Source organism: Ahaetulla prasina, chromosome 3, assembly GCF_028640845.1.
Source record: "Ahaetulla prasina isolate Xishuangbanna chromosome 3, ASM2864084v1, whole genome shotgun sequence".
NCBI classification, from domain to species: domain Eukaryota; kingdom Metazoa; phylum Chordata; class Lepidosauria; order Squamata; family Colubridae; genus Ahaetulla; species Ahaetulla prasina.
The window spans coordinates 184,879,409-184,905,530 of record NC_080541.1 but is presented as its reverse complement, the minus strand read 5'-3'; the positions used below and the strand labels follow the sequence as shown (position 1 = coordinate 184,905,530).

The window sequence follows — 26,122 nt, the reverse complement described above, 5'->3', positions numbered from 1 at the left end:
GATCTCGTCCGGCCCTTTGGTTCTCCGAGGGGCTGAGGGAAATGAAACGCCGGAGAAGATGCCTAGAGAGTACTTGGAGGTCCAGTCATTCCGAAGCTGATCGGACACTAGTTAGGTCCTATTCTAGGACCTACCTAGTGGCAATGAGGGAGGCGAGGTGTTCCTACGCTTCCACCCTCATTGCGTCGGCAGATAACTGTCCGGCCGCCCTGTTTCGGGTGACCCGCTCTCTCCTTCATCAGGAGGTGCGGGATGACCCTTTGCAGGGACGTGCCGAGGAGTTTAGTGGTTATCTATACGATAAAATCGCTCAGCTCCGGGATGGTCTGGACCGAAATTGGGATGATCCAAGCGAGAGGGAGGAGGCACGTCTTGTTGAGTCTGTTTGGGTTGAGTTTGATCTTGTGACTCCCGAGGATGTGGACAGGTTGTTGGGGAGGCTCCACACCACCACATGTTTACTGGACCCGTGTCCTTCCTGGCTGGTGCTGGCCACTCAGGAGGTGACACGAGGCTGGCTCCAGGGGATTATCAACGCTTCTTTGTTGGAAGGGGTTTTCCCTGCCGCCTTGAAAGAGGGGGTGGTGAGACCCCTCCTTAAGAAGCCCTCCCTGGACCCAGCTATTTTGGGTAATTATCGTCGGGTCTCCAACCTTCGCTTTGTTGCAAAGGTTGTAGAGAGTGCTGTGGCGCGGCAGCTACCCCAATACCTGGATGAAGCTGTCTATCTAGACCCGTTCCAGTCCAGCTTCCAACCCGGATACAGCACGGAGACAGCTTTGGTCGCGTTGGTGGATGATCTCTGGAGGGCCAGGGACAGGGGTTATTCCTCGGCCCTGGTCCTATTAGACCTCTCAGCAGCTTTTGATACCATCGACCATGGTATCTTGCTGTGCCGGTTGGGGGGACTGGGAGTGGGAGGCACCATTTATCGGTGGTTCTCCTCCTATCTCTCCGACCGGTCGCAGACGGTGTTGACAGGAGGGCAGAGGTCGGCCGCGAGGTGCCTCACTTGTGGGGTGCCACAGGGGTCGATTCTCTCGCCCCTTCTGTTCAACATCTATATGAAGCCGCTGGGTGAGATCATCAGTGGCTTTGGGGTGAGATACCAGCTGTACGCTGATGATACTCAGCTGTACTTTTCCACCCCAGGCCACCCCAACGAAGCTGTTGAAGTGCTGTCCCGGTGCTTGGAAGCCATACGGGTCTGGATGGGGAGGAACAGGCTCAAGCTTAATCCCTCCAAGACGGAGTGGCTGTGGATGCCGGCACCCCAATTCAGTCAGCTGCAGCCGCAGCTGACTGTTGGAGGCGAGTTATTGGCCCCAAATGATAGGGTGCGCAACTTGGGTGTTCTCCTGGATGAACGGCTGTCGTTTGAAGATCATTTGACGGCCGTCTCCAGGAGGGCCTTCCACCAGGTTCGCCTGGTTCGTCAGTTGCGCCCCTTCCTTGATCGGGATGCCTTGTGCACAGTCACTCATGCGCTCGTTACCTCCCGCTTGGATTATTGTAATGCTCTCTACATGGGGCTCCCCTTGAGGTGCACCCGGAGGCTTCAGTTAGTCCAGAATGCAGCTGCGCGGGTGATAGAGGGAGCTTCACGTAGCTCCCACGTAACACCACTCCTGCGCAGACTGCACTGGCTACCTGTGGTCTTTCGGGTGCACTTTAAGGTTTTGGTTACTACCTTTAAAGCGCTCCATGGCTTAGGGCCTGTGTACTTACGGGACCGCCTGCTGTTACCTCATGCCTCCCACCGACCCGTACGCTCACACAGAGAGGGACTTCTCAGGGTGCCGTCCGCCAAGCAATGTCGGCTGGTGGCCCCCAGGGGAAGATCCTTCTCTGTGGGGGCTCCTACCCTCTGGAACGAACTTCCCCCGGGTTTACGCCAAATACCTGACCTTCGGACCTTCCACCACGAATTGAAAACACATTTATTTATTCGCGCAGGGCTGGCTTAAATTTTATTGGTTTTAAATTTTTATTATTAATTTTTAATGGGTTTTAGTTTTATATGTTCCAAAATTTTAGGCCAATTATGTAATAAGTTTTTTAATTCGTATTTTAATTGTATATTGCACTGTTTGTTTTACCTTGGCTGTACACTGCCCTGAGTCCTTCGGGAGAAGGGCGGTATAAAAATTGAATAAATAATAATAATAATAATAATAAAGTCTAAAATGCCTGCTTACTCTCATTCTTATGTTCCTTTTTACATTTTTCTTTTATCAACTACTTACCATTCTCTCCCAAATTAAAGAAACTTATAGAGAAGGCAGGGAATTGGTGGTATGCTTCTACTTTATAAAGTTACCACTTCTATACGTGCAGAACTTCTGTATTATCCCCAACTTGTATAGAAAAATGAGAAGCTGAATTCCTAAAGATCCAGGAATTAATACTGGAATTTATACAATTATGTTCACCACAGCCTATAGCATAGATTTACAACATTTTTCAATGTTTCATATTGAAAGCAATAACATGCAACTAGGAACACTTTTTCTAACATATTAATATGCAAAAATACACTAGTATGGTTAAGTATAACAATTCATAAAATATGGGATAGTGAATTTCAAAATGGTCCTCACATTCATATTTATTATGAGACTACAGAAAGTCCTCAACGCATGACCACAATTGAGCCCAAATTTATGTTGTTCAGTGAAATATTTGTTAAATGTGTTTTGCCCCATTTTATGATGTTTGTTGCCATATTTATGAATCACTGTATTTGTTAAATTAGTAATATGATTGTTAAGCAAATCTCTTTTCCCCATTGACTTTGCTTGTCAGAAGGTCGCAAAAGGGGCTCACACATCTCCGGGACTCTGCAACTGTCATAAATGTGAGTCCATTGTCATGCATCCAAATGTAGATCATGTGACCGTGGGGATGCTACAACGGTCATAAGGGTGAAAAATGTTCATAAGTCTCTTTTTCAGTGCCATTGTAACTTTGAACAGCCACTAAATGAATTGTTGTAAGTTGAGGACTACCTGTGTACGTACAGAACTGGGGTATATAAGCTTGCAAGACCAAATATACTAATTGATTTAAAAAAAAACATTTTATAGAATTATAGAAAAACTATTTGGAATAAGATAATAATATAACAAGGCACAACATTAATAGCAGTATCTATGAAACATAAATTTGTACCATTAAGAACACTTATCATAAAATAATACAATATTATTATTATTATTTTTTAAAACTTATCAATAAAGAGAATGAAGAGTTAATTCTAAATGCCAAGATCTGTAATTTTCTTTGGTGATTTAAGCCAACCTTCTCCAAAGACCGGCCTTCCTGACATGTTGACCTACAACTTTTATTATCCTCAGCCAACAGCATAGAATGTGAGGAATGGGAAATATAAGCAAAGCTGGGGGGAACTAGACTAGCTGCTGAGTCCCCAGCCATTGCCTAAAATGTTAATTCTTGTGTTTTGTATAGCTCTCTAAATTTATGACACAGACCTCTTTAATTTGTTCCATTAGATGAAATGGCAGGGCACCTAAAATATCCAGCAGCTAATTGGCACAAGGCCTGTGGGACAAACACCTAGTCCCCAATTTACTTTTGCATGCTGCTACTTGCTTGATGATGATGCATAAGCACCAAGATCTCTAAGCACAATTTGACATTCATATAAAAATCTTGAGTGACACCCCTGTGAATTCGGAAAAGTCAAGGACATATAAAAGTAGACCAAAACCCATAGCAAAGCAGGTAAATGCTGTTAATCAAGATGCTGTCTCCCCCTTAAGGTAGATAAGGTGCAAATGCAGTGGGGAAAGAACAAGGCAGAGAAATCTCTTTCGCCATCATATTTACTGAATGGTGCTGAGTTATGACTGGAGGCCAAGATCTGGCTTCAGGCAATTGTCTAAATCATTTAAGAGCTGACAAGATAGGGAGGGGGAAGAATGTTCTTGCAATTCTTCAGTCTGAGGTACATTAAGGAGCCATAAGCCATGTCAAGAGCTTGAATTACATTAGAGAGATTATCCTGTTACAGTTCATAATCCTGGATAATATACCATCCTCCAGCACACCTGCCAATGATAAATCTTGCCCCATAATGGGCAGTCATGACCCTGGAAGTCCCGAGGACCCTCCTGGCACAGTAACATTGGGCCAACAGAATCAAGAAGGAGAGTAAGTAGGAATAACAGCTCAGAAACTCCTCTCTATACAGAATCAAAATTTACATCTATACATCTCTTAAATATATTCAACCCGTGTCTTAATCCTTGCTCTTGGCAACATCTTTAATTCAAGTTAGTTGCAATGAAAGTTTTGTTGTCCATCCAATTAGGATGACAAATATAATCAAGCCAAGGTTAGGGAAATGTATAGGATATGATTTTGAGAGATTGCAAAAGGGAAATGAGGTTGGAAATCAAAATGGCATGATAAGCTATATTTGAATGTATGCCCGTAAGTCTCACAACTATTTCCAGTTTTATGCATTCTGTACTATTTAGAAAACCCGCAAAACACATTTGATCAGCTACAATGGTGGAATTAAATCTCAGTTACACCACCTTCAGTGTTTTTACACATGATCACCTATTGCTTTTAACAGAAAAATTCAAAGGATAGTTATAAATAATCCTTCATAATAAGGTTAACCAGCCTGCAATTGTTCAATAAACTGATTCCTAGGTTAGCCGTAGATGAAGGGGCTTTCTAGAGCAAGTTGCCTGCTCGGTTTTATAAGAAAGATGAAACTGCTCCATGCCTGTATTGTCCCTTCACTTATATGCCTGTAACCATCTGCATGTAATTGAAAACCCATAATGTAAGGAAGCCTGTATGCATAATTTGCAAATGCAAATTTTAGCTCCTTTTGGAAGTAAAAGTTTGAGAAGGACAAGGGGGAGAAATAAAGAACCAGCATCACAATGCAGGTAGTCATCATTAAACAACTGGTTTATTTTGTAACCATTCTCACATTTACAACCTTGACAGGCCTGTAAAGCTGAAGTAAGTAGCACAATCATAATTTCATTTAGCGACCACTTCACTTATTAACAAATTGCCGGTCGCAATTGTGGTCACTAAACAAGTGCTACCTAAACAAGCTGTGCCCATTTTATATATGTGTCACAATATTATTAGTATGTATATAAGGGTGGAGCTTGCATCACCATGCTTTACTATTGATTTTATCATTCTGGTGAAGCTGATTTATTCTGTAGATATCTCTGCTGGTTTGTGAACAGATATCAAGGAATGCTATGAGGCACGCATAATATTGGAAGCATAATGCAGACTTACCATGCTGAATGAAGATTGGAAGCTGAAGCCAGTTTGAGATGGTCTGCAAAATACAGAATGGACGAACTGTGATTCGGTACCAATACTTGGAATATTACTCTGTCTTTTGGGGCTTACACAATATTAATCAACTACAGACCCATACTTTGAGATACTATGTGGCCCAAACTACATGTTAGGTTAGGCGCAAATTTAAATATATTATTACTGCAAATTCAAATTGTTGCCTTTTTAAATTATATGGGTTTTTTTTACAAATTGCAGCCACATTTTTGGGATGAAGGAGATTTAGCTTGAATGATGTAGACTACTAGGTATTCACCAATTACTAATCTGTCATTTTTCTTTGTTAAGAAAACTCAACTATCCTACCCTCAACCATATTAGAATTATTATATAGGAGATGATATGTAATCCTTTTCCTATGTACTCATTTCCCAGTCACAGATTGCTCTTCTTAGCCATAATGGTGTTATTTATTTACTGCAAATAGCTTAATTCACAACACATTTTAAGGGGAGGCAGACAACTAGCAATAAATAACAGCCTTGAGGAAAATTTTAATTTCAAAAAATGCATCGGGAGAAAGCAAAATCTTCTTCCAAAATCACAGTGGCTGGTATAGAACATACTAGGCATTATAGCAAGCATTATATCAGAATTACATCAGAAATTCCCACAGATAAGGGACAGTGTCTTTTAAATAAAGGATTTGCAATATTGCCTTCACATAGAGTTAGTAAAAAGAAATTTCAAATGTTCAAAACTGCACTGAATTTCATATGGAGCAAAATATATAATTGTCCTCCAAAATAATACATTAAGAACTTCTGTATAAAGTGTTTACTTTTTCAAAAGCAGAGGTTACAAATTAATGTAAATCCTGGATTGGAAGGATGATTACCGTATGAAATCCTATTGATCTTCATTTACTGGTGATAAAGGTAAAAGATCATTCCCAGAAACAGGATTTTACTTTCTTCATTTCTAACCAGCCAGGTACTCCTAACCAATTCCCCTGTACTTTTCAGCATTCTGTACCAGGAGATTATCTCTTTATTGGCCCCAGGCACAGAACAAAAATAGTTGTTGCACAGAAGAGCTTGCTGTTAAGATAAAAGGCAAGATATGACCACAAGTGGGTTCAGACAGTGAACAAGGAGCTAAGGAAACAAAAAAGTAATAACCGTCTTGCATCATCCCTTGCTATTCTGCTGCACATCTGCAGCTTACTAACAATGCCCATTGACTCTTGCCCTCCAGACTGTGCTCTTGCTAAGTGGCTCATTGAATGAGAAGCTCAGAGCCAAGGTAAGAAAGCCAGGGATAGCTTGCCAGGGCCTGCCTGACCTACAGTGGACTGTTCTGTTTCCACCAACTGCTCAATATAAAGGAAGTATCTTTTATTGTGTCAAGGATTTGTGGTTTTCCCTATGGCCATGGCTGGTACTTGACAGAGACTCCTCTCTTGGCTCTTGTGGGTTTTGTTTAAGTGCTTCTAGATAAAGACCCTTTATCACTTTTAAGAGTCTGTTGCCCTAGTTTCTTATCCTGGCCTGAAGGCCATTCTTTCCTTCTTTCTCATCTTCGACCTCAGGTTCAAGAGTGCCAGACCTCCCTGGTTTAAAAGAGACTCTGGCAACAGGAGGTCCCGTGAGTGTGGGAAAGGCCAAGGAGGCAGAGATGTCCATAGTTTTTCAGAAGCAAACAGTAAATCATAAGGAGTTTTTAAAAAAAGAAAAAAGTAGAGAGAATAATTCAACAGAAATATATTTTTCTTCTTTTAATCTTATAACCATTTGATAATCCATAATAGATACTGTATGTAGGTAGGTATTTATGAGTATTGATTGGAAAGACAGACAGAAGTTATTCCAGTAAATCAAGAATATCAAAATACAGATGTTCATTTTACAGAGTATTCAGTGCTCCAATTTTAAAAGAATGAAGAAAAGGAGGGGAGGGAAGGGAAGGGAGGAAGGGAGGGAGGGAGGGAGGGAGGTCTTGTTCTCCTTCCAGATATAATTAATTTGGGAAGTAACAGTGATAAAAGAAAAGCAAACATGATACACTGGTGCTAAACCACACTTTATTTTCATTTTAATGAAAAAATTGAACTTTGTCATTTGGATAACATTGACTGGGGAATAAGAAGATCCTCAATTCAAAGAACTCTATCATATTTGTAAGTAATATTAGGGGCAAGTTTCAACCACAAAATGTTCAAACTCTGATTTGAACATTTGGAATATGGAAAACAGAACAAATAGATTCAGGTTGATTTGAGAACCACAATAGCTAATCACCTTCAAAAGCAAAGAGAAGTGTGATTTGAAAGCTCAAAATGTGATTATCAGTGCAATTTCATGAATAGCTATTACAGTACTTCTTTACTGTTTGAGAGCATTCAATAAACCTGGTGATGTTATAAAGCCAACCAAATTTCAAATAAATAATTGTAGAGATTTTAGTATACCTTTAAATGGTGATGCCATTTAAAAGGAAAATGCCTATACTTTTTAAAAATATATATATAATAATAGCATAGGCAAAGTTGCTCCTTTAATGGCATAAAAACCTGCTAAGAGACAGACAGATAGATAAATGTATGGAAAGTTATGCAACAGAAATTTTTAGAACCTTAGAATAGTTGACAATAATTCACACTGTTGTTTCTTGAACTATCTATATACAACAGAAAATTTAGAGCTGTTCTTAGGTATGAAACCTTACAAATTGAAGGATAGATGTGGAATGCCCTATCACACTACAGTTCTATGACAAGGTAAGCTATAAACAAACTTTGTTTCTAAGTAGTTTCACTCAGGATTAGGAACAATTGCATACGTATGAGTGGATGTGATTACTAGTCCCCAGGTTAGTCCCCAATAGCCTAGTTTGGCATGTCATGGAAATGTACATTTAAAATCAAATTAAAGCACAACCCATCTAACAAAATAAGTGACTACAAATAATGAACAAACTACAGTGAGATAGGGTAGTAAGTTTAAAACAATACATGCACAAAGGTACAAATGAACGTACACAAAATACAATTTGAAATGTGAGCTATTTTTTTTAATTAAGGCAAAAATATAATAACCGACCAGAACAATCTGGAACTGAACACACTCAAAACCATAGAAATGGTGGTAGACTTTAGGAGAAACCCTTCCATACTTCCACCTCTTACAATACTAGACAACAGAGTATCAACAGTAGAGACCTTCAAATTTCTAGGTTCTACCATATCGCAAGATCTAAAATGGACAGCTAACATCAAAAACGTCATCAAAACACAACAAAGAATGTTCTTTCTGCGCCAACTCAGAAAGCTCAAACTGCCCAAGGAGCTGCTGATACAGTTCTACAGAAGAATTATTGAGTCTGTCATCTGCACCTCTATAACTGCCTGGTTTGATTCTGCAACCCAACAAGACAGACACAGACTTCAGAGGATAATTAGAACTGCAGACAAAACAATTGATACCAACCTGCCTTTCATTGAGGACCTGTATACTGCACGAGTCAAAAAGAGGGCTGTAAAAATATTTACAGACCCCTCACATCCTGGACTTAAACTGTTTCAACTCCTATCCTCAAAACGACACTACAGAGCATTGCATACCAAAACTAGACACAAGAACAGTTTCTTCCTGAACGCCATCACTCTGATAAACAAATAATTCCCTCAACACTGTCAAACTATTTACTAAGTCTCCACTATTATTAATCTTCTCATCTTTCCCATTACCCATCTTTTTCCACTTATGACTGTATGACTGTAATTTTGTTGCTTGTATTCTTACAATTTATATTGATATTGTTTCCTGATTGCTTATTTGTATCCTATGACTATCATTAAGTGTTGTTCCTTATGATTCTTGATGAAGGTATCTTTTCTTTTATGTACACTGAGAGCATATGCACCAAGACAAATTCCTTGTGTGTCCAATCACACTTGGCCAATAAAAAAATTCAATTCTATTCTATTCTAATAATGGTAAGGTGGAAAGGAGGAGAACACTGTAAATGCAACAAGTCTAATAAGGCACAGGACAAACTAATGAACAATACAAATAAATAAGACTACATATGAAGGAAAGAGCAGAGCATGGATTAAAAATAACACTAAGGAACAAACTGGGAAACCCTAAGATCAGGAAGATGCACACTCTACAAATAATTTATTTCCTGCTGATTCTGTCAAGGCTTTTTAAACATTGCTGCTCAAAAGAATGCCCTCTGGAGTGCTCTTAAGTGCCTTTTGAATAGAAAAATAGGATATAATGGTAATAATAATTGAACACCAAGAAGTAGATGACAAAGAATTATAGACAGTTCAACATTTCTCTTCTAAAGAATTGTATGGAAAGCCATTCTATAAACCAATAATTCAATTCTTTTCCCTCTTTTTTTACCTTGGCGTTGTTTTTATGTGGGAATCGAAAGGTGAAGTACTGTTTAAAACTGAATTTATTTAGCAAGTAAGTAGGTAAACTAGAAAGGACTGGAATTCTGTGGATGTGCTGAATCCAGGTTTGGTACTGATTGATTCAAAAGAAGTATTTCCCATTGTGGGATTTGCTTTTTAAAAATGAAATGCAGGTAACTGTTTTGAAACATAAACAAATAACATACCATTCATAATCCCACAACTGGTGGCATATAAGGAGGGAGGGAGGGAGGGAGGGAGAGGGAGAGACAAAACAAAATAAAATAAAATAAAATAAAATAAAATAAAATAAAATATATCCCTGCCTTGGAGAACTAAATTCACTGTGAAATAGTCGGATTTGATTCAGCATTTGGAATTCTTCTAAATCTAATTCACATCCCAATAACATTGTAAGCCATCTTCTGCCATAAGACTCATTTTATCAAGAGTCTAAAATTAGCCAATGGTACCAGTGAGCAGAAGGGAAATCTGCATGTTGTTTTGGCCCCCTGATTCCAACCCCAAAATTCTACTTGTTCTTTTTGGTCTTCCATACTTGATCTGTCTCTAACCATTTACCTTTTCCACTCATTCATTCTTTTCTCATCCTAGTTTTACCTTCCCTCTCTTCCTTTCTCTCTCCCTTTTCCCCTCCCTTTGCGGCTTGCCAACTGCCAGCGGATGACATCTCCTTTCATGTTTGGGGCTGAGGAGAGGCTCTGAATGTTCGTTTGATTCCGTTAAGATAATAGCTGGTTCGCTGTCAGATGCAGACTGATCAGTTAAAACCTTAATCACTGCCTGTCTACTCACATGGCACTTATTTTTTAAGAGATTAATCCCCTAAGCACCACACCAGCATACATTCAGGATAGAAAAGAAAAAGGCTGAGTTTTATATTATTATTTGATGTTTGTTTCTTTCCCTCTTTTCTTTCATATTTTTAAACGACTCTTTGTCTCTCTCTTTTAAAATTCTTTTCTTTTTAATCTGGTTGTTGAAAGGTATTTGACCTTTCCACCTTAGAACATCTCTTCCATATGATAGAAGAGTCCATGTAGAAAATGAAAGGATGGAAAGAGACACCCAATGGTTCGCTTGTAACTGACTGCTACTAGGAAATACCAGTAAAAGAGATTTTAGAAGAGAAGTTGAAGAATATTACAATGGCTTTTTCCTCATAGTCTTATCATCTATCAAACCTGTTTTCCCCTCATCTGCTATTGCCATCTCTCAACTTTGGAAGTCTCAGCTGACTTTGAGATCTAAAGGGCTACACAGGAGGATGGCTCCATGAGAAGTTTAAGGATTTCAAGGCTAAATTGCACATTATCTAACATAGGCATAACATCTCTCAACAGTTTTACCAGTGCAAAAAGATCTGCAGGAGGCTGTCAGTCTGGGCAGAGAAATGTTATGGGGATGGGCTGCTTCTCTCTTGGCAGTTTTCCCTCTCAAAATCAAATCTTTACTCCCACAGTGGAAATGCTGTTTTTAGAGGGAGGCAGTTGGGATGAGGGAATTTTGAAGAGGGATAATATAGGAAGAGAAAACACTAAGGAGTCTTCCTCTCTCCATTGGACTTCCTTTCAATTAGGAAATGTCTGCATCACTGCATTTCATTTTTTAAAAAACAGTTGAAATTCAGGAAGCTGCAGTACAGATGTTTGTCATGTACAGTTTTCTATTCTCTCCAATGCCCCTGTTCACATGACACAGGTGAGTAATGATTCCCTTCCTCATTATCACCCTTATGTACTGATAGCATATTTTCTAAGGGTTTGTTGTTGTTTAAATCTTGTTTTAGTCCTCTCAGTTATTTTAGTCCTCTCAGTTTAGTCCTCTCAGTCATTTCCGTCTTCCTTCCTTCCAGTTTTTTTAATCTCTGGCAGGGAAAAAAAATAAAATAAAAGACCATGGTGATATAGGCTGGAACTGACTGACAGATTCATGTAGTACTTATACCCTCACCCAATGGCTGAGCCTTTTTTCATATCACATGGAACCACAAGGGTGAAAACCAAAATGGCCACAGAGATGTAACTCGGGGGCCTTCCTAAGATTTCATCTCAATTGTAGATTTCAGAAGAGACGGTTCATTCTCTGGCAAATTAATTACCAGGGAAAATTCGTTTGGCCCTAAAAAGTCTGGGTCTGTTTGAACGAAAATGATTCCTTCACTACTAATTGATTGGGTCAATCAATTCTGATTTGGAGCTTACCTGACATATTTACTTCCTCTGCCCAATGACTAGGTGAAGTATATCACGAAACAGGCTCAGTAAATGCAGAAATTGGCAAGCAATATTACTAATGAATGATATGCTAACATGACTATCTGAATCTACCCAGTGAATGAAAATCTGAATATCAAACAAGGTAACTTTTAATTAAAAACTAGTAACCAAAATTCTAGTAGTAAAGAAGTCAAAGGAATGACTCCATGAATGGATAGAAGATTACCAGGATCTCTGCATTTGGGAGGACTTTCTTCTAAGTCTGCAGCAAAATGTTGGTATGCTCACACATAGGAACACAAGCTTGGAATTAATTGTACTACAGAAAATGTCTAATGTTGCAATGCAGATGTAACATGAGCACACATCTTCAGTTGGCTGAAGTTTGCTTCTCTTCTGCCTGAGGCTTTAAGAAATGGTTGGGAATTATACTACAAATCTTCTGAGTCAACTTCAACCTATGATACATTATATGTTGGATTGAGGAATTTCCCTATTGCTTCTGTACAGCCACCAGTTTCCTCCTTTGGTGACCATCAATTTTTTAGCAATATAATTAATTATTATAAGATCATATATCATGAGACAATGTGGGTATGGTACATGTAGAATTAAGAGCTTGAAAGTGGGTAATGGCTTAAGTGTAGTGTTTCTATTAGGTATAGCAATAGCACTTAGAGTTATATACACTTTACAGTGCTTTACAGTCGTCTCTAAGCATTTTACAGAGTCAGCATATTGCCCCCAACAATGTGGGTCCTCATTTTACCCACCTTGGAAGGATGGAAGGCTGTGTCAACCTTGAGCCTGGTGAGATTTGAACTGCCAAATTGCAGGCAGCCGGCAGGCAGCAGAAGTAGCCTGCAGTACTGCATTCTAACCACTGCACCACCAAGGCTTGTATGACCATTTACTGCATCCCTTTGTGCCTTCATCTCAACCAAATGCTCCCCAATATATTCCACACTACCTATGTACAATACTTAATTTCAAAATGACTATGTAACTTTGAAGTCCATAAAAAATGGAGGAAATGGCCACCAAGAATGCATACTATCTAATATTTAGCAATGGCAATAGCACTTAGATTTATATACTGCTCAATAGTACTTTACAGCAGGAGTCCCCAATTCCCAAGCCGCGGCCCATTACTAGGCCATGGTCTATTCGCAACTGGGCTGTTCTGGCATCAGGCTGGCGTACATACACACATGTACATCTCAACTTGTGCAAACAGTGAGCCAGTGCATGCACACATGCATCAGCAGTTTGATTTGCAGTCAAGCTTTGTGTGCATGCCAATGGTGCCTACCATTCACATGAGTTGAGCTGCGTGTGCACGTTGGCCTGCTGCTCATGCAGTCCAGTTCCCTTCTCCCCTCTATTGGGTCACCAAGCTGCAAAGTTTGGGGACAGCTGGTTTACAGAATTCTCTGTCAGCCTATTGCCCTAAACAATCTAGGCCTCATTTTACTGACCTCGGAAGGATAAGTCAACCATGAGCTATAGAATCAAACTCCTGACTGTGGGCAGAGTTAGCTTGCAATATTGTGTTCTACCCATTGCGCCACCATGGCTCCTAATATTTGTTCTCTGAACCAATCTCTCTTTCATACTATCCATGAATTTGGAAGAACAACATAAAGGACAAAAACTAGTATGAGCAAATATATTTCTTTCAGTTAAAGTTTGTTTGTTTGTTGACTGTGGGTGGCTTATATGATAAGTTAAAAAAATAAGAACACATAAAAATCACGAAAATTCCCAAACACCCAGAAGGACTATACAAAACACTTTGAAAAACACTGTCAAGGACAAACCAACAGGAGCTCAACAGCTATTATACCCTCAGACCTGGGAGCAAAGCCAATTTTTCAATGATTTTTGAATACCATCAGCAGTATGAAACTCTGGGGATATGCTGCAACAGAGGGTAGGCACTGCAACAGGAAAGTCAACGGTGAAGTCATCAAACATATCACAAAACAGTCTGATAAAAACAAGAACGGTGCATAAGAAGTTAATAGAATTAGAATCCGTGAGGGCAAAAATAAAAATCAGAGTCATTTCCAATATTGAATCCAGAACCTTCTCACAGCAATTGTCAAAGAAAAAAAAATGTGATGACCCTTATGGGTGTTTCTATAGACTTGACTGGTAACAAAATAGAGTGTTCTCCTCACCAGCCCAGCCCAAGTGAGAGGTTAATAGGAACATAAATAATTCAGTGTGCCATGGTTGATAAAAAGGACAGTGAAGAAGTACATGCTAACTGTCTTGATCATCCCATCTGTTCAGAGTCAAGTCTAACGGCAGTGCATTATTAAGACCATGGCAACATGTTGAGTCTGGGTAATGAAAACCCTCTTCTGTGTGGGGCTGTGGGCAAGTTAGATATTATAAAAATAATTAGGGAAAGAGAAAAGTGCTATCACAGACTCCACTACTGAGACAATTAGGGGTTTTGCTCCTATCTCTGCAGGTCCGGATCCAGAATTCACTTCTATGGCCTATAGGAAAGCCCTCATGGGCCTTGATTTAATTAAAGAATGAGATAAAGGCCAAAATAATTCAAGTTCAACCTATGCTTTTCTTTCAAAAGGAAATAAACTTTTGAAAGAGAAGTATTATCTGGGCTAAAGAACCATCCAAAGAGGCTAATTTTAGCCAACATTTTAATCAGCAGGATCATATATGACCCCCTGTGGAAACCAAACCTAGTTCCAATTTGTTAGAGTTTGCAGCAATCCAACCAGCACACAAGTAAAGAATTCAGCAGGATTCATTTATAAAAGAAACTTATTTATATTCAGTAATATAAAGCATGATGCATGTATACAATACCCATGCAGCAGAAGCCAGAACCAGAACCCAGGATCACAGAAGCACAGAATCAGTAGAAGCAATAATAATCCTTATATGTACAGTATATACAGACCAGTGAACCTAAGCCACACCCAGGGTCCGAGCTGTCTGACACCAAACAGTTCCCATTGGCTGACTTGTTGTTATGGCTATCCCAGCTCATAATTATACGGACACAATTGAAGAAAAGCGTTACAAGCGCACACTGAGGTACACACAGCATATAGCATAAGAACTAAGATTATATTGCTTCCAGTGCTTTCTTGTCTTAGATTCAGAGCTGGCTTCATAAAGCAGAAGAATCAGCACCTTAGGTCTGATTAATTGTGGCCAAGCCATCGTTGATATCATTATGACTTTAAAAAAAATCAAATTATGGCACTAGAAGCCCTCTGAGGGCTTTTTCTTTTATGTGTTTCTCCCTAAAAGTGAATGCCTGGATAAACCTCCTGGATACATGAAATCCTTGACTGGTGTGGACAATATGCATTTTCCAGTTGTGAAGGTAATGAGCATGTTGTTAGTAAATAAGACCATTTTTGTTTTAAGAGTAATTTTAAAATAATTTAGAATAATAATTTAAACATTACAAGATAGTCTTCAATTTACAACAGTTCATTTAGTGACTGTTCAAACTGAAGAGTCTGGAAAAAGTGACTTAATTACAGTTACAATCTGCAGCATCCCTATAATCACGTGATCAAAATTCAGATGCTTGGCAACTGGATCATATTTATGATCGTTGCTGTGCCCCAAGTGATCCCCTTTTGTGATTTTCTGACAAGCAGAGTCAATGGGGAAGTCAGATTCACTTAACAACATGTTACTAACTTATCAATTCCAATGATTCACTTAACAACTGCGGCAAAAAAAGTCATAAAATAGGGCAAAACTCACTTAACAAAGATACTAGGTCTTGGCAGGTCAGCTGAAAGCTGAATTATGTAATGGATTGAATGACTACATCGTCAGTACAAAGGAGAAAAAATAATAATAATGAAACTCAGCTTTAGATAAAACGTTAATAATCTAGTTGCAATTTAAAAAAATAAAAAGAAAGGGAGCAATTATGTACTCTTATTTAATCCTTTTGACTTGGGAATAGAAGCAAAAACACTTCTAAAGATAACCCATCTGACCTGGATATGGTTGCTCTTATTCAATATCTCAATAAGTGAAAATGAATGCCAAAGTATAGTTGTAATTATACCTCATAGTCTTTTTCTAAATACTGAATCAAAAGCCACCTTCAAACTTATGAAGACATAAGAAATATCAATATATGGATAGCTAGAATATTTCTCACTAGATGATACATTGGTTGAAGGTTGACCATTCAGACCTAAAGGCAACTTCTTTCTCAGCTAGTAACTGTCTTGAATTTCCAATCAACGAATTTCCTATATACAGTAGATTATTAGCATATAGTTGTGGATAATACCCAAAAGGCCCAAAATTAGATTGGTTTTCTACCCCGTCTTAAATATTGGAGTTGGCAGTTCCCTAGGCAGCTGAAAAGAATAGTCAATTTCTATATTGTATATAGGGAAGCTAGTCAGAAGATTTTGAGGATGATTGGACCAAAAGCCATCAAAATATGGTGGAAATTTTCTCCTTAAGCTGGTTCCACCAGTTCCAACCAGTTTAAGCTGGTTGGCCATCCATACCTTCTCTTTTGTTTCTCTTCAATGACCCTATAAGATTTTTTTTTTGTTCAAATCTCATACAATTCTCTGCAGGAAGACCTCAGCATTATTTTTAAATTTTTTATGATGTCAACATGAGTTTCATTCCCACTTTAGGCCATATTCCACTCAGTCACACAAGTTCTACAATATTCACAAGAATGAGATAATGTGTTCTCCCCTACTTTTCTGACCTTTTGCTATCATTTGCTGTAATAGACCTGGTTAGTATTTGTGTGGAAAACTTTCAGGAACTCTAACTCTGAGAGTACCACTGTTGCCACGAAGGCATGTCACGATTAAGGGATGGCTAAGATATGTTTAAAGTAGGCCCAAGACATTTCATTAACTGAAGTGAAGGAAAGGGTTCCCCTCATTTCACAAACTAGAGAATTGAGACCAGATTACTACAGCCTATATATAAACATGAGCCAGCAGTGAACAATAATTTCATTGTTGGCAACAGAGAAAGCAAGTTCTCAACTACAGCAGAAGATATTAAACTCTCTTATGAACTATAATGGGAACGGCATGAAAGTAATTGCTGCTGCTTCCATATCCTTTTTGAGTCTTTCCTGAATGCTACAAATGCTATAGATTTGTATAGCAAATACAAATGAGAGACTAAGGGAGATGCTGACAGCTAATACCTTGACATGGATTAATTATAAATAAGGGGCAAGTCAGGAGAGATTGACTGGGCAGATATATTCAATGGGGCAATTCCCCTCTTGCCTAATGAATCAGTTCCCACTGGACTCAGTTGCTTTCTAAAATGGCTGTGTATTCTCACATGCCTTTGACAAATTTGAGCACCAAGAGACAAAAGAAAGAGAAATCCTTTGGTTTCCATAGTTGTTCCAGGGGCTGGGCAGGCTGACTTACAATATCAGATACAAACACTGTCATTCTATTATCCATTAGTGAGCAGAGAAGATAGCAGTGCCAACTCTCTATGTTGCTAAGGCTAAAAGTCCATGCCTAGGAAAACTGCAAGTGGACTACATCCTGGCTAAAGCTAACATATAAGGGGGATTGTTGAGGTGGACGATAAAAGGAAGACATCTTTTTGCTCTCTTCTTGTTGAACGGTTTGTGGGGGGAGGACATTGATTTTGTTTGCTAATTGATGCTGCCTTTTAATAGTATTATCCTACATAGGTTTAACAAAATAAAAGCCCCTATTAATGGAATACTGTTTTCCAATACAGGTCAAGCTGTTAGTTGGCCAGCATGTATATCTCTGTAGTCTGTGTCTTCAATTTAGTACTCAAGGCTGACAAGGGTGTGACAGCATGTTCCTTAGTGCCCTCCAAACTCCCTGACCTATCTAATGCTATTTTTTTAGTCTTCTAATTAAATAATTGGAAAGCAGTTTGCCACAGAGCAAATGCCTAGCCTCCACATAACCCATATTTCCAAAATGGTATCTGAGTACTACATAGATCCCAAAGGCATTCTTGGAAAACCTATTTAGTTATTTGATATATACCCAGCAGAGCACTTGTTCTGCTCTGGCAAGTAGTCAAAGTGGCTAATAAAATTTAAAAGAGGGGGGGAGGAAGGAGGGAGGGAGGGGGAGAGTGACTAAGATTACAGTGGATTCTAAAATTATTTAACAATTAAAAATCTGATGGAACTGACACCAAGAGAATGGGGGCCTAATGCAACTCCAAAGGAAGTATATTTCATATCCTGGGAAGAATGCAGCAAGAGGTCCTTTCGCATGTGCCCAGGGAATATTTTCTTGAGTTCTACCTGCAGATCTTAACAGCTGGACAGATTCATTACCGTATATGAGAGGTAGTAGTCAAGATAGTAGGAGGCAGGAATACACTTCTTTCTATTATATGGCAAACATTTGATGAAAATATTTTTAACATCTCTCACATTCCACATGTTCCCATGGTCCAAAAAGTCAAATATCCACTATTTGACAAGGTGCTTGAGGCACACTTCATGAAGAAAGAAGAGGAAAATGGATATTAACAAAGGAAGCTTTAAACTGATCACTTTATTCTGTCTTTTATTTTAAAATGTACTTTTTACAAAGTTGCATTCACAAATGCAATATCCCTCTATCGTTATAGATATTAGCACGCAATGTTTAGTTTTCTTTATGTCCTACGATTGGAACCATTTATGAGTATAAATTCCAAAATCTACCATCCTCCCAGAAATAAGGGCTATCATAAAGACTAACAATAGTGATAGCGCTTAGAGTTATATACTGCTTCACAGTGCTTTACAGCCCTCTCTAAGCGGCTTATAGAGTCAGCATATTGCCCCCAACAATCTGGATCCTCATTTTACCAACCTCGGAAGGATGGAAGGCTGAGTCAACCTTGAGCCGCTCAGAATCAGACTCCTGGAGTGAGCAGTGAGTTAGCCTCCAATACTTCATTCTGGTGCTGGAGAAGACTCCTGCGAGTCCCTGGGGACTGCAAGGCAAACAAACAAGTCAGTCCTAGAGGAGATCAACCCTGACTGCTCTTTAGAAGGCCAGATCCTGAAGATGAAACTGAAATACTTTGCCCACCTAATGAGAAGGAAGGACTCACTGGAGAAGAGTCTAATGCTGGGAAAGATTGAGGGCAAGAGAAGAAGGGGATGACAGAGAACGAGGTGGCTGGATGGAGTCACTGAAGCAGTAGGCATGAGTTTAAATGGACTCCAGAGGATGGTAGAGGACAGGAAGGCCTGGAGGAACGTTGTCCATGGGATCTCATTGGGTCAAACACGACTTCGCAACTAACAACAACTGCATTCTAACCACTATGCTACCACAGCCCTTGTTATTCCATTCATTTAAAATGTTCTTATTAAACAACATGCTTATCATGTGACAACATGCATTTAAACCCCAAATGCAAGGATTTATAATCAAAACAAAAATGTTTGAAATGAATGGATAACATGCTGCTTCACACCACTTTTCCAAAATAACCTGGCCCACCTAGAAACAGTTGCAATCATCTTCTATGCCAGGGGTCTCCAACCTTGGTCCCTTTAAGACTTGTGGACTTCAACTCCCAGAATTGAAGCAAAGCTGGCTGAGGAACTCTGGGAGTTGAAGTCCACAAGTCTTAAAGGGACCCAGGTTGGAGACCCCTGTTCTATGCTACAGCAAAAGACTGGGGAAAATGTCTTCTGATAAGATAAATCTTTTGGAAGGGCATGTTACTAATTTATTTACAGAAAGATTTATGCTCTATAAACATTAAAATCATAAGAGGACCTGGTAAATTTTAGAAGTCCAGAGAAAGAAAATTTATTAAATACTGAAAATCTAAATGCAGTTCAAAAATAAGCAATTTCAGAAAGAAAAACAAAATGAGCAAATAGCTTGGTGTTGAAAAGACGAGGTATATTTCCACCTTAGTGCAATCACCCTGTCTTTACATACATCTTATAGGGGGGAGGTGCTGACAACATCATCTTTTACTTGTAACTTTATGTTTCGTCACTCCTTTTATTAAAGAGAAGAATGGGAGCATCTACATGGTATTTTTTATTGGGTATCCAGCAAGTGTTCTGCACATGAAAAGGCTGCTTTCCAGGTTGCCATACAACTAAAAACAAATGGCAGCGGCAGCACCCCAAAAAGCATCATGAAAATCAAAGTACAGGATAGGTTCATACAAGAAAAGCTAGACTTGAAGCTTCTTCTTCTTGTTGTGCCATATCCTTCATCGGACATTGGCAGACATGTTGGCAATCCTATTTTTGTCAACAGCTGCATGAAAAAGTGCTGCTGAGTTTTGTCCAAACCAGTCCGTTAGGTTTGAAGCCATGATGTTCTTCTTCTGCCTGGACCTCGTTTGCCTTCTGTCTTTTCCTGGAGGATTAAGTGAAGGATGCCGTATTTTTCTGGGTGTTGTCGTATCACATGTCCAAAATATTATTTCGCTTTTTAATGGCTTTGATGATTTCCTTTTGCTTTCCCAGGCAGCTTATCACCCCCTCATTTGTGATTTTGTTAACCCAGCTTATATATAACAGCCGCAAGACTTGAAGCTTGCAGGACCCAAATAGTGAAGAGTCTCCAAACTGCTCAGCTCTCACAACCAAGGAAGATGTTTGAAGATTTGCAAGAGGTATTATGTAAATTTAGTGGATCAGATTCTTTGCAGGAAGTCTTTAGCAGACCTTAGTACAGTATAACCCATCACAATGATCTAATCTGTATCGTGCTGGAAATAGGCCTTTAATTTGACCTTTTGAGGGTGGGGTGTCTTCAAGTCAGTGTTGTCTCTGATTTCAGAAGTAGTTATTGTCAAGAGAGACTAAATGCAAAGCACAAAGAAATGCTGAAGATGATTGACAATATTTGGACTTCAATCCTCTGTTTCTTCTGTCTTGATGTTACCCAGAAGTTCTTCACTCAGCTGGACTCATAAAAGGGAAGATATTTTTCCCACCAAGTCTTGTAAGTGCTTTACTAAAAAATACAATGAAAATGTTGGTTTTCCAAAGGGAAATATATGACATCTTGCTCTGTTTTTGTAGTAAAGGGATAAATTCTAAGACCCTTTCCCTCTAAGGGGATAAATCCTTCAGGACAAATCACCAAGAACACCAGGGAACAACCACAAACCTATTGACCCCTTCCCCAGCCCACTGAAATTCTGTCGTGAACAAGTGGTCAGTCTAAGGTCAAAGGCCAATATGGGGCCAGGGAGTACCACTTCCCTCCAGACCCATCTGCTTGTGCACAGACAGCACAGACCCTAAATATGCACTATTGATCAAGCTAAGGCTTTGAATGTGTCTTCCCCAGACAGTAGCAATTATCATAATCAAGCAGTTGACTCCAATTATGCCTTCCTCTCATTAAAGTCGAGAAGATGGCCATTGCCACAGCAGCAAAGCAAAAGTTCGCAGCCATGTCGCCTTTGCATATCTTAATCTAAAATGACAGAGTGTGACACCAGGGGCAGGTGACCCTGCCAGCCTTCAGCTGTTCGTGTGGCAACAATTTCAAACACCAAATTGCTCCCAGGCAGCCCTTGATTGGAGGTTCAAGACAGCTAGAGGAAAGGTGGGGGCAATAGAAGCTATTTAGGAGACTCAAACATTCTTCACAGCCTTATTTTTATATAGTAAATTTGCATTAGAGGCCACAATTCTTTATACCTCTTGATGCATCTTGTACCTTAGTGTATTTTCCATTTCGGATATTTCTTTTAGGAAGAGATGTATCTAGGTTTTTTCTAGCAACATAAAAATAATAGAGTAAGAGCATTGACTTTCTTAATATTTACAGAAATATACTTGTATTCACCATCCCCCAGACAACGTCTTTAGCATTAATTTAGATAGCAGTAGCACTTAGACTTATACTGCTTCATAGTGCTTTACAGCCATCTCTATTTATTTATTTATTTTGTCACAACAATATATGTAGGAATCATACAAAAGATTATATAGTATATAAACATATATGGGTAAATATAAGGAGGTATAAGCATATATATAGAAAGAAGAAAAGAAAAACAATAGGACAGGAACGGTAGGCACGTTTGTGCGCTTATGCACGCCCCTTATGGTCCTCTTAGGAATGGGGTGAGGTCAATAGTAGAAAGTTTTTGGATAAAGCTTTTAGGATTATGGGAAGAGACCACAGAGTCAGGTAAAGTGTTCCAAGCACTGATGATTCTGTTACAGAAGTCATATTTTCTGCAATCTAGATTAAAGCGGTTGACATTAAGTTTAAATCTATTAGTTGCTCTAGTATTATTGCAATTAAAGCTGAAGTAGTCTTTAACAGGAAGGACATTACAATAGATGATTCTGTGAGTTAAGCTTAGGTCTTGTCGAAGGCGACGGAGTTCCAAGTTTTCTAAGCCTAGGATTTCAAGTCTGGTGGGATAGGGTATTCTATTGTTTTCAGAGGAATGGAGAACTCTTCTTGTAAAATATTTCTGGACACGTTCAATTGTATTGATGTCAGAGATGTGGTGAGGGTTCCAAACAGGTGAGCTGTATTCTAGAATTGGTCTAGCAAATGTTTTATATGCTCTGGTTAATATTGTGGTGTTTTGGAAAAGAAACTGCAAGATTAGGTTTACAACTCTTAGAGCTTTTTTGCTATGTAATTGCAGTGGGCTTTGGCACTTAGATCATTTGACATGAAAACTCCAAGGTCTTTAACGGGATGGGGTCATCTGTAAGGTAATGTCCATCTAGTATGTACTTAGTTTTTGGTTTTTTTCTTCCTATATGTAAGACTGAGCATTTGCTGGTTGAAATTTGGAGCTGCCAATTTTTAGACCAAGCGGTTAGATGATCAAGGTCGTTTTGAATGATAGAAGTATTGTCTGTGATGTTAAATAGTTTGACATCATCAGCAAAGAGAACACAATTACTTGAGATATGGTCACAAAGATCATTAATGTATAGTATAAAGAGTGTTGGTCCAAGAACGCTGCCTTGAGGAACGCCACTCTTGACAGGAACAGGATTTGATAGAGCATTGCCAATTTTGACCACTTGTTGTCTGTTAGACAGAAAAGCAGATATCCATTTGTGGAGGGGTCCTGAGATGCCATAGGATATTAGTTTTAGGAGAAGTTTATCGTGTACTACTGAGTCAAAAGCTTTGCAGAAGTCTATGTAGATTGCATCTATTGATTTGCCTTGATCAAGATTTGAAGTCCATATGTTTTTGCAGTGCAGAAGTTGTAAGTTACATGATAATTTTTTTCTGAAACCAAATTGTTTGTTGGAGAGTAGGTTGTTTGTTTCTAAGTATGAGGTAATGGATTGGTTGATGATAGATTCCATGACTTTGCAGGTGACACAGCAAAGGGAGATCGGTCTGTAGTTTTCGACTAAGCTGGGGTCTCCTTTTTTGAAGATAGGGATGACTGTGGCTAGTGACCAAAGTTTGGGAAGAGAACTGGTAGTGAAAGCTTTTTCAAAGATAATACTTAGGGGTTCTGCTATATTAATGGAAAGTTTTTTTAAGAAGTATGCGCACAGTCCATCGGGTCCAATAGATAGCGATGGTTTTAAGTTGTGAAGAGCTCTTCCAACGTTGTCTTCTGTGAAATCTATATGAGTTAAATCATCATAATCATTGCTGGTACGTTTGTGGAAAGTCGGATATGTGTTATCGGAGTTAACAAAAACTGAGCCAAAGAAAATGTTGAAGAGGTTTGCTTTAACTATTTCATCATTGCATTCTTTGTTCTAATCTAATTCTTTGTTCTAAATCTCTAAGCAGTTTACAAAGTCAGAATAGTGCCCCCAACAATTTTACCAATCTCAGAAGGATGGAAGGCTGAGTCAACCTTTTTTTTTTAAATTTGCATTTATATCCCGCCCTTCTCCGAAGACTCAGGGCGGCTTACACTATGTTAGCAATAGTCTTCATCCTATTTGTATATTTATATACAAAGTCAACTTATTGCCCCCAACAATCTGGGTCCTCATTTTACCTACCTTATAAAGGATGGAAGGCTGAGTCAACCTTGAGCCCGTGAGAATCGAACTGCTGGCAGTCAGCAGAATTAGCCTGCAATACCACATTCTAACTGCTGTGCCACCACAATACTGGGTATTTAGTGGGTTTTGCCCCTTTCCAATTCAGATTTAAAAATAAACCTTGTCCTGCCTATCCAAGACCCTAGCGGTGGAAGCCACATTGAAGTTACATGCCCTGTAACATGAAATTATAACTTATATCATCTGTATAATGATATCATATATCATTTGTATCACACACAGCCGCTCCTTTGCCTCTTTATGGATTGCCTTATCCAGGATTCAGTAGATACTAGATTGCAGAAAACTTCAAAATCTCAAATCCAAGTTAATTGGAAAAATAATTTCTCCCATCCTATTACAAAGAATCTGAAAATTTATACAAGCCAATCTTAGGCTACCGTTACCCAGTCTGATAACTCCTGGATATGTTGGATTTTCATCTTGCAAAATTGTTAGTCAGAGCCACAAAGGAGTGGATGAAAATTGTGATAGGTCCGCCCAGAGCAGTCTCTCTCTCTCACTCGCTCGCTCGCTTTTCTTTTTTTTCACATAAACATTAAGCATTCAACTTCTGAAAACGCAATGAATGTGAGGTTGAGGATTTATCCTATAATTGCTAATCTCAACTCCTCTCTCTGCCATTTCAAGTCTTTCAAGAATTTATGGGATTCTTTGCTCATTCTCACCCAGCCTGCTTTTTAAATAAGTTTTAAAGAGCACTTAATTTCAGTTCACTTTTTATTGAAATGATAATGAATTAAAATTTAAATGTATTTTTTTTTCTGTTTATGGTTTCAATGGAGCTAATTTAAATTGTTTGAGAAGCTACTTGGTTTTAACATTTAGTGGTTGATTTGAAATGTTTGATTATTTTCTCAATGGACCATTTTGAGAGGCAAAGATGGCATGCACAATCTAGTTGTTCGACTGATTAGTAATCATCATTCTGAATAGGTGGTGAAATATTTTCTATTCTTTCGTAACAGGGAAGAATGCTAGAGTTTACTGTAACAAATGAAAATGCATCTCTTTTAAAAAAAGAATATATTCTTTATAAAGAACTGGCCTGAGTGAATCAGGAGATACATGGAACTATTGGGAGATAGGCTGACCTGTTAGCTACATCATTTTCTTCAGGTTCCCCAAAGAAGAGCAGCTTTAAAAAAGATCTGGTGGAAGCTGCAGGGCAAAACAAGCCCCCTACTTTCTTCAGCTATAATTCAGAACAGATTTTTGCCATATCATCAATGGCCCATTTTGTCTCAGTTGGTGGTAAAGGCACTATAGGTGCTGAGATTGAATTGTATGTAGTTGGGTTGTTTAAAAGATATAAACTCTATTCTAGAGGCAGGAATTAATGGGAGATTTTTTAAAAAACATTTTTTTCTGGTTAATAATGAAACCGGGTTCACTAGTCAACATTAATAAGTGTCCAGATAATTCAGGGAATCTGAAGATAAGCAGTTTATGGCCCTTAGAAAATGTATTAGTGTTCTGCTTTATTCCCTCCAGTCACAGACTTCTGATTTTGCACAAAACAAAACAACAACAACAGAACAGTACTGAAGAATTTGGAGGAGTTGAAAGCAGGTAGAGCCATCTGCACAAAGGCTTTACCTCTCTGAGAGTAGGGCGGGGGGGCAGGGCATGAAGGATCAGTTTACATAAGTGCTTTACCATATGAACAAATAATTTAGAGGTATTAATAGAGGTTAAAGTTTCCCAGGAATCCAAAACAGGCCCCTCAGTCACAGGTGGGTTTCTTCACTCACAGAGAGAGAGAGAGGGTAACCTGACACCCACGAAAGATGACAGGAGGCAGAAACCCAGCCAGAATTTACACTATGCAAAGAGGGTGTGGTAGGTCTGCTCGCATCCCAGCTGATTTATTAGCAGGCCTTCAAACAAAAGCTTTAGTAGGGAATGTCTGTAAAATGTGCTTTCTCCCTTGCTTCCATCATCACTTGAATAAGAGACACAGAGTGGCTGTGGAGACAAGATTCTAGCTGGGTTTTGAGAAAACGGGGTGTAATCAGAAAGGAACAAAAAGTTAGAGAGTGGGGCCAATTCTTGCAATACATAATATATGCATATGTGTTTTACATCAAT

General features: G+C 39.0%; 1 long non-coding RNA gene across 1 annotated transcript in view; it reads right to left on the bottom strand.

Annotated features, from left to right (window-relative positions):
• Positions 1–5,205: 5,205 nt before the first annotated feature.
• Positions 5,206–26,122, bottom strand: part of LOC131196182 (uncharacterized) — a 36,857-nt gene continuing 15,940 nt past the window's right edge. The window contains exon 3 of the long non-coding RNA XR_009154656.1: positions 5,206–5,341. This is a non-coding gene — a long non-coding RNA (uncharacterized LOC131196182). The remainder of the gene's footprint in view (positions 5,342–26,122) is intronic.